This window comes from Pelophylax lessonae, assembly GCF_965119305.1.
Source record: "Pelophylax lessonae genome assembly, chromosome: 1".
NCBI classification, from domain to species: Eukaryota; Metazoa; Chordata; class Amphibia; order Anura; family Ranidae; genus Pelophylax; species Pelophylax lessonae.
This window is the reverse complement of record NC_138768.1, coordinates 1002735-1011473: the sequence shown is the minus strand read 5'-3', so window position 1 is coordinate 1011473 and position 8739 is coordinate 1002735.

Below are 8739 nucleotides of genomic sequence, written 5' to 3'. Positions count from 1 at the left end.
CTGCAATCATTGGGGTACAATTCTGTGGCACTCTGCAATCATTGGGGGACAATGCTGTGGGCACTCTGCAATCATTGGGGACAATGCTGTGGCGCTCTGCAGTGATTGGGGACAATGCTGTGGCGCTCTGAATTGAAAGGGGCATGCACGCTGAACTCTGCATTGTGGGGGCACAGCACAGTGTTTATTGCATTGAAGGGGGCACAGCACAGTGTTTATTGCATTGAAGGGGGCACAGCACAATGTTCATTGCATTGAAGGGGGCACAGCATTGATTGGGGGACAATGCTGTGGGCACTCTGCATTTATTGGGGGACAATGCTGTGGGCACTCTGCATTTATTGGGGGACAATGCTGTGGGCACTCTGCATTTATTGGGGTACAATGCTGTGGCGCTCTGCATTTATTGGGATACAATGCTGTGGCACTCTGCAATCATTGGGGTACAATGCTGTGGGCACTCTGCATTTATTGGGGTACAATGCTGTGGCACTCTGCAATCATTGGGGTACAATTCTGTGGCACTCTGCAATCATTGGGGTACAATTCTGTGGTGCTCTGTATTTATTGGGGTACAATGCTGAGGCGCTCTGTATTTATTGGGGTACAATGCTGTGGTGCTCTGCATTTATTGGGGTACAATGCTGTGGGCACTCTGCATTTATTGGGGTACAATGCTGTGGGCACTCTGCAATCATTGGGGTACAATGCTGTGGGCACTCTGCATTTATTGGGGTACAATGCTGTGGGCACTCTGCAATCATTGGGGTACAATGCTGTGGCACTCTGCAATCATTGGGGTACAATTCTGTGGCACTCTGCAATCATTGGGGTACAATGCTGTGGCACTCTGCAATCATTGGGGTACAATTCTGTGGCACTCTGTAATCATTGGGGTACAATTCTGTGGCACTCTGCAATCATTGGGGTACAATGCTGAGGGCACTCTGCAATCATTGGGGTACAATGCTGTGGCACTCTGCAATCATTGGGGTACAATGTTGTGGCACTCTGCAATCATTGGGGTACAATTCTGTGGCACTCTGTAATCATTGGGGTACAATTCTGTGGCACTCTGCAATCATTGGGGTACAATGCTGTGGCACTCTGCAATCATTGGGGTACAATGCTGTGGCACTCTGCAATCATTGGGGTACAATTCTGTGGCACTCTGTAATCATTGGGGTAAAATTCTGTGGCACTCTGCAATCATTGGGGTACAATGCTGAGGGCACTCTGCAATCATTGGGGTACAATGCTGTGGGCACTCTGCATTTATTGGGGTACATTGCTGTGGGCACTCTGCAATCATTGGGGTACAATTCTGTGGCACTCTGCAATCATTGGGTGACAATGCTGTGGGCACTCTGCAATCATTGGGGACAATGCTGTGGCGCTCTGCAGTGATTGGGGACAATGCTGTGGCGCTCTGAATTGAAAGGGGCATGCACGCTGAACTCTGCATTGTGGGGGCACAGCACAGTGTTTATTGCATTGAAGGGGGCACAGCACAGTGTTTATTGCATTGAAGGGGGCACAGCACAATGTTCATTGCATTGAAGGGGGCACAGCACAGTGTTCATTGCATTGAAGGGGGCACAGCTTCAAAGTCACGCAATTTTTTTACTGCGTTTTTTGGCGCGAAGCAATACCTATTACATTTTTCTTTTTGCGCCCCCCCCCAAAAATTTTGAGCACCAGCTGCCACTGAAATGAAGGATTTACAAGAAGCAAAGCTGATCCGTGCCTATATGCTAAACAAGTAGACACTGAGTGGACGTATCTGCTAATTTATGTAGATGACCTGATCATTGCTCACAAAAACGACAATGAAATTGCAAAGTTAACAGGAGTACTCAACAAGCACTTTGAAACTAAAGACCTAGGTGAAGTGACATATTATCTTGGAATTGACATCCAGCGTGAGAAAGATGGAAGTTTCCTGTTGAATCAGAGTGCAAAAATTGAATCTATTCTTCAGCAATTCAAATTGACAGAGGCGAAAGGAGCAAGCACACCTATGGATACAGTCTATCCAAAGTTAGAAGGAGAAGATGATCTTCTCACATCCAATGAACAATACAGACAAGCAGTGGGGGCACTTCTCTACATTGCAACCACTACACGTCCAGACATTGCAGCCAGCATGTCTTCTTTGCAGGCGAGTTGATAAACCACGTCAAAGAGACTGGAATGCGATCAAAAGAGTTATGAGATATCTGAAAAAGACAAAAGACTTAAATTTGAAACTGTCAGCAAGTGGTAGTTTAAACCTCGTGGGATATGTGGACTCCGATTGGGCAGGTGATCACAGCACACGCAAATCCACAAGTGGTTACTTATTAAAATTGGGAGACAGTCCTATATCATGGTCCAGCAAGAAACAGATGTCAGTGGCATTGTCCTCTACAGAAGCTGAATACATATCTGCAGCTTATGCCAGTCAAGAAGTTGTGTGGTTACAGCAATTACTCAAGGATCTTGGAGAAGCAACATCAGAACCTACCGTCTTATTTGAGGACAATCAGGCTTGCATTAAGCTTGCAACTAGTGAGAAAATTAATGGAAGAACCGAGCACATCGATGTCAGACATCATTACATTCATGACTTAGTTGATCAGAAAGTGATTGTACTTGTGTATTGTGAGTCGGGAAAAATGATTGCTGATGCTTTGACAAAGCCACTAGCTAGAACCAGATTTGTGGATCTTAGATCAGAAATGGGATTGACATAGATAGTAGTTGTTGAGTGGGGGTGTTAGCATACAAGGTTTGTATTTAATCAGCAACAACCACTGTATGTCATTGCTGTGTGCCTATTACATTGTATGACCACTAGATGGCAGTGTTACATTTGTGAGTTCATGTTTTGTCTATGCCTAAAAAGAGTAATAAAAAGTATAGTTCCTGCTCCGAACAAAAGCAGCGTTCAGTGAAACAACAGACTGTCTGCCTGTACTTTGTTTAGCCCCAAAAGGTTATATCTAACAGGGACTTTATCCAGAAAATGTCTGTTAACGCTGCCTTGACGCCAGCCAACGCTCACTGACGCTTAGAACACACTGTATCTTGACAGAAGTGCTGAATCCTCGACTCTAGGTCCAGAAGACTCAGGACTGTGGACCATAGAACTACTGACACTGCTGCACTGCAAAGTCACTGACCACTCTTTCCAACCTGGCACTGGCTGGAGGTAGCTTGCTGTGAATTACTGTATAGCTGCAACTCTCAACTGGTACTCTGTACAATTCAGGGCCCAAACCGTAGGCACCCCCTTTACACTTTTAGCTCTTCAGGGTCCACTGACTAGGTACCCCCTCTGCTACTTCAGGGTCCGCAACCTAGGCACCCCCTTTACAGCTAGCTGACACTTCATCCCAGAACCTCTTCCGGAGTGGTCGCCTCTGACTCTTCAGGCAGACCCCCAGGGACAATCCTCAGTACTCATGACCTGTGTAGGCTTTCCTGGGACTGGACCCCTCTCTCTCTCCGCAGGTTCTCGGCACACTGGATCTCCTCAGCTCAACTCGGACGACACCCCGAGATATCCACCTTCCTCTGACAGGAGGAGAGACAGCCGCACTCTCCCTCCTGGGACTCTGCTTCCGCCAAAGATGCCAGGTCACACGCTTTCCCCAAACTTATACCCACTCCCAGAATCCTTTGCAGCATAATCTGCCTTCTGGGGTAGTTACAAGCTGGGATGTGTCCCCTGATTGGGATTCCTCCACTGCCCTATGAGAAGCCTCTCACAGGAGCCAGTGGGGAGACTCCCCCTTCAGCAGGCACATCTGGAAACCATGACACCCTAACCGAAAGAAATCATGGCCATTCCACGCCTGACCAATCCGAGTATTCCCCATTTATCACCACCCTCTGGACTCTCCCCTGGAGCCAGTTCTCTATCCAGGTACTCACCCTATGGCCCATAAGTATGTACCTTAGTTTGTACGTAGGTATGGAAATCAAACGATAGAATCTGAGAAACCGGTGTGATTGTATATTGATAAACAACATCTGCAGATCCCATCAGAAATTCCCCCTAGATCACTGGTCAGCGACTCTACAGCTCCTGCTGGTGTTGGGGTTTGATGTGATAAGATGATGGCCAAGAGGCCTCTCACCATGGAGGATGATGGAGGTGGCCTTGTCTGAAGAGCTCCCTCATAGGACAGTGAAAGGTTCCCCTCTCAAGCCAGCAGAGAATGACGACCGTGGTCTCACTCTGATCTGTGTGAGAAAGATGCACATGGGCAGCACAACACACAGCAATGCGGGGGTTCTGTGTTCTGGGTTCTGTGTTCTGGGTTCTGTGTTCTGGGTTCTGTGTTCTGGGTTCTGTGTTCTGTGTTCTGGGTTCTGTGTTCTGGGTTCTGGGTTCTGGGTTCTGTGTTCTGGGTTCTGTGTTCTGGGTTCTGTGTTCTGTGTTCTGGGTTCTGGGTTCTGTGTTCTGTGTTCTGGGTTCTGGGTTCTGTGTTCTGGGTTCTGGGTTCTGTGTTCTGGGTTCTGTGTTCTGTGTTCTGGGTTCTGGGTTCTGTGTTCTGGGTTCTGGGTTCTGGGTTCTGTGTTCTGGGTTCTGTGTTCTGTGTTCTGTGTTCTGGGTTCTGGGTTCTGTGTTCTGGGTTCTGTGGACGCCATTTGCACTTTTTGTATATACACAGATCAGAGCGGCGCCCATTGTTTGTTTGTTTGTTTGGATGTGGAAATCTTCATCTGCCTTGGAGCGGCCATGTCTGGGCTCCCGCTATGCTGCTGTACCTTTAGGAAAGGGAGGGCGCCCTCTCCAGGTGATTCTACACCCTGTGCATTGCTATTTACTGCATGTCCTATAGTTAGAAAAATTAGGGACCGCGCTTACCAGAGGTGCCTTGGTGAGGCAAAGTGTGGCTGCCAAATATTCAAAGAAAATCTCTTTATTTACTTGAGTAGTTACATCGTTTATATGTTTAAAAAAAGACTCCGCTCCATCCAGTCCATCCTCTCTATCCAGTCCATCCGCCCATCCAGTCCATCCTTCCATCCAGTCCATCCACTCTATCCAGTCCATCCTTCCATCCAGTCCATCCACTCTATCCAGTCCATCCGCCCATCCAGTCCATCCGCTCTATCCAGTCCATCCTTCCATCCAGTCCATCCACTCTATCCAGTCCATCCTTCCATCCAGTCCATCCACTCTATCCAGTCCATCCGCCCATCCAGTCCATCCGCTCTATCCAGTCCATCCGTCCAACCAGTCCATCCAGTCCATCCTTCCATCTAGTCCATCCCTCCATCCAGTCCATCTGCCCATCCAGTCCATCCTTCCATCCAGTCCATCCTTCCATCCAGTCCATCCACTCTATCCAGTCCATCCTTCCATCCAGTCCATCCTTCCATCCAGTCCATCCGTCCAACCAGTCCATCCAGTCCATCCTTCCATCCAGTCCATCCTTCCATCCAGTCCATCCATCCAACCAGTCCATCCAGTCCATCCTTCCATCCAGTCCATCCTTCCATCCAGTCCATCCGTCCAACCAGTCCATCCAGTTCATCCGCTCCATCCAGTCCATCCAGTCCATCCCTCCATCCAGTCCATCCGTCCATCTAGTCCATCCCTCCATCCAGTCCATCCTTCCATCCAGTCCATCCGTCCAACCAGTCCATCTAGTCCATCCGCTCTATCCTGTCCATCCGTCCAACCATTCCATTCAGTCTTACCAGTCCATCCGCCCATCCAGTCCATCCAGTCCATCCGCCCATCCAGTCCATCCAGCCTAACCAGTCCATCCACTCTATCCAGTCCATCCTTCCATCCAGTCCATCCGTCCAACCAGTCCATTCAGTCTTACCAGTCCATCCAGTCCATCCGCCCATCCAGTCCAACCAGTCCATCCACTCTATCCAGTCCTTCCAGTTCATCCGCTCCATCCAGTCCAACCAGTCCATCAAGTCTATCTGCTGCATCCAGTCCATCTGGTCCATCCGCTCCATCCAGGCCATCCAGGCCAACCTTCGTGTGTGTAATTATTTCTCCAACAATTCCCAAAGTTCTGTATATTCCTCTTCCTGAGGAAGACATCGGAAATAGTTCGCTCAGCTAGCACCACTTCCTGGGGGAGGGAGTAGAACATTTTTCTGCTCTAACAGCAAAGAACCCTTTCCTCAATATAAGGCTAAACCTCCTTTCTTCTAATCTCAGATCATGGCCACATTTCCTCTTCTGGGACCTCAGAGAGAACCGCTCTTTACAGTTACTGGAGTCATCTTTATATATTTGTACATTGTAATCATTGGAGCTTCTTCTCCAGAGTCATCAACTGAAATCTACAGAGAATCCGGAAAGTTCTCACAGCGCTTCACTTCCTTCACATTATATTTTGTTATATTACAGCCTTATTCCAAAATGGATTACATTCATTATTTTCCTCAAAATTCTACAAACCATCCCCCATAATGACAACGTGAGAGAAGATTGTTTGAAATCTTTTCAAATGTATTAAAAATAAAAAAGGAAAAAAATCCCATGTACATAAGTTTTCACACCCTTTGGCATGTACATAAGTATTCACACCCTTTGCCATGACACTCAGAATTGAGCTCAGGGGCATCCTGTTTCTACTGATCATCCTTGAGAGGTTTCTACAACTTCATTGGAGTCCACCGGTGGTAAATTCAGTTGATTGGACATGATTTGGAAAGGCACACACCTGTCTATATAAGGTCCCACAGGTAACAGTGCATGTCAGAGCACAAACCAAGCCATGAAGTCCAAGGAATTGTCTGTAGACCTCGGAGACAGGATTGTATGGAGGCACAGATCGAGGGAAGGGTACAGAAACATTTCTGCAGCATTGAAGGTCCCAATGAGCACAGTGGCCTCCATCATCTGTAAATGGAAGAAGTTTGGAACCACCAGGACTCTTCCTAGAGCGGGTCGCCCGGCCAAACTGAGCGATCGGGGAGAAGGGCCTCTCTCTCAGCCCCCCCTCTCTCTCTCTCTCTCACCCCCCCCTCTCTCTCTCTCATCCCCCTCCCTCTCTCTCTCTCTCTCAGCCCCCTTTCTCTCTCTCTCTCTCTCTCAAGGGGCTAGGATTCTCTCTCATCTTCCCCCTCACCCCCCTTCTCTCTCAGCCTCCCGCTCTGTCACCCCCCCTTAGCCCCCCTCTCTCACTTACCCTCTCTCTCACCCACTCCCTCTCTGCCCCCTTCTCTCTCTCTCTCTCTCTCACACCCTCTATGTCAGACCCCCCTCTCTCTCTGCCCCGTCCCTCACCCCCCTCTCTCTCCCACCCCCTCTCTCTTACCTTCTCTCTCACCTCCCCTCTCAGCCTCATTCTCTCTCTCTCACCCCCTCTCTCTCATGCCTCTCTCTCGCCCCCCCCCTCTCTCTCACCTCTCCCTCTCAGTCCCCTTCTCTCTCTCTCTCACGCCCTCTCTCTCTCAACCACCCTCTCTGTCAGACCCCCTCTTTCTCAGCCCCCTGTCTCTCACCTCCCCTCTCTCTCTTTCAGCCACTCTCTCTGCCAGACCCCCCTCTCTCTCTTAGGCCCTTCCCTCTCTCATCCCCTTCTCTCTCTCATTCCTCTTTCTCTCTAGGTTAGGAGTCTCTCTCATTTCCCCCCTTACCTTCTGTCTGTCAGCCCCCTTCTCTATCAGCCCCACTGTCTCTCAGCCACCTTCTTTATGACCCTCACCTCCCTGCTCTCTAAGCCCCCCTCCCTCTCAGCCCCCTGTTCTCTCTCTCACCCACTCTCTCTCATCTCCCTCTTTCTCCCCTGTCTCTCAACTCTTTTCTCTCTCTTCAGCCCCCCTCACTAGGCCCCCCTTAACTCCCTTCTCTTTGACCCCCCCTCCCTCTCAGTCCTCTTTCTCTCTCATCTCCTCTCTCTCTCTTCCACCCCCCCCTCACTAAGCCCCCCTTACCTCTCTTCTCTCTGACCCCCCATCCCTCTCAGCCCCCTTTTCTCTCTCTCACCCCCCCCTCTATCAGACACCTCTCTCTCTCACCCCACTTTATCTCTCATCTCCTCTCTCTCTCTTCCACCCCCCCCCTCACTAAGCCCCCCTTACCTCTCTTTTCTCTGACCCAATTCCTCTCAGCCCACTTTTCTCTCTCTTACCCCCCTCTTTTTCAGACCCCTCTCTCTCTCTCACCCCACTTTCTCTCTCATCTCCCTCTTAATCACAGCCCCCTCTCTCTCAGCCCCCCTCTCTCTCCCACCCCTTCTCTCTCAGCCCTCCTGTCTCACCTTCCTTCTCTCTCACCCCCCCCCCCCCGCTCCTTTCTCTTTCTCAGCCACCCTTTCTCTCTTTCACCGCTCTGTCTCTCACCCCCTCTCTCTCTCATCCCCCTCTCTCTCAGCCCCCCTATCTATATCACCCCCCTCTTTCTGCCAACCCACCTATTTCTCTCTCTCACTCCCCTCTCTTCCCCCCCACCCCCTCTCTCTGCCCCCTCCCTCTTTCCTGTGAACTGGACTGGTTAACATCTGGAGGGAATTAAGAGGTTAATTTGTTATGTCATTAGTGCAGCAAGAAGGGGTTCATGTTCTGCAACTGATGCATTAGTGACATGTGACAGTTATTTACCCCCCTTTGTGCTGCATTAGTGGCACCAGTGTCAGTCCTCGCTGACTAACATAGGGGACCATGTGACCGGACCAGAGCGAGCTGAAAATAGGTAAGTCCATGAGTTAGGGGGCGCAAATTACCTGCCTTGCCCTGGCCACTGATAATCACGCTATGCCCCTGCTTCTGTGA